Source organism: Mesitornis unicolor, unplaced genomic scaffold (genome assembly GCF_000695765.1).
Source record: "Mesitornis unicolor isolate BGI_N332 unplaced genomic scaffold, ASM69576v1 scaffold30315, whole genome shotgun sequence".
Lineage (NCBI taxonomy): Eukaryota > Metazoa > Chordata > Aves > Mesitornithiformes > Mesitornithidae > Mesitornis > Mesitornis unicolor.
In genome coordinates, this window is record NW_010183995.1 from 4,493 (window position 1) to 5,045 (window position 553).

At 61.1% G+C, this 553-nt stretch overlaps 1 protein-coding gene across 1 annotated transcript in view; it reads right to left on the reverse strand.

Moving 5' to 3' along the window:
• Nucleotides 1-553, reverse strand: part of LOC104540502 (UDP-GlcNAc:betaGal beta-1,3-N-acetylglucosaminyltransferase 3-like) — a gene marked incomplete at its 5' end in the record, with an annotated part of 5,703 nt that overhangs the window by 3,986 nt on the left and 1,164 nt on the right.

Sequence of the window (553 nt, forward strand, 5' to 3'; positions counted from 1 at the left end):
CATCATCCCCCTTGCTCTCACCTCTCCGCCTTCCACACACCTGCAGCACCTCATTTCCCAGCTCAAGGTCTCCCTTTCCCGACCCAGGGCTCTCATTTCCCAGCCGTGGGTTCCTATTTCTCAGCTCAGGGTCCTCAATTCCCAGTCCAGGATCCCCCGTTCCCAGCTCAGGGACCATATTTTCCAACTCGGGGTGCCCATTTCTCAGCTCGGGGTCCCCATTTCCCAGCCAAAGGTCCTCATTCCCCAGCCCAAGAGATCCCCATTTCTCACCCGGTCCGGGGGGGGTTTGGGTCCCCATTTCCCACCCTGGGAGGGAGTTTAGGGTCCCCATTTCCCATCCTGTTGGGTTTGGGGGTCCCCATTTCCCATACTGGGGGTGGTTGAGGTCCCCATTTCCCAATTTTGGGTCCCCATTTCCCACCCTTGGGGGTCTGGGGTCCCCATTTCCCATGCTGGGGGGGGTTTGGGACTCCCGACCCGGTGTGTGTCCCTCCCCATCCATACCAGCTGGCGGCAGGGTGGAGGCGCAGGGTGGGCACCGGCTGATCCA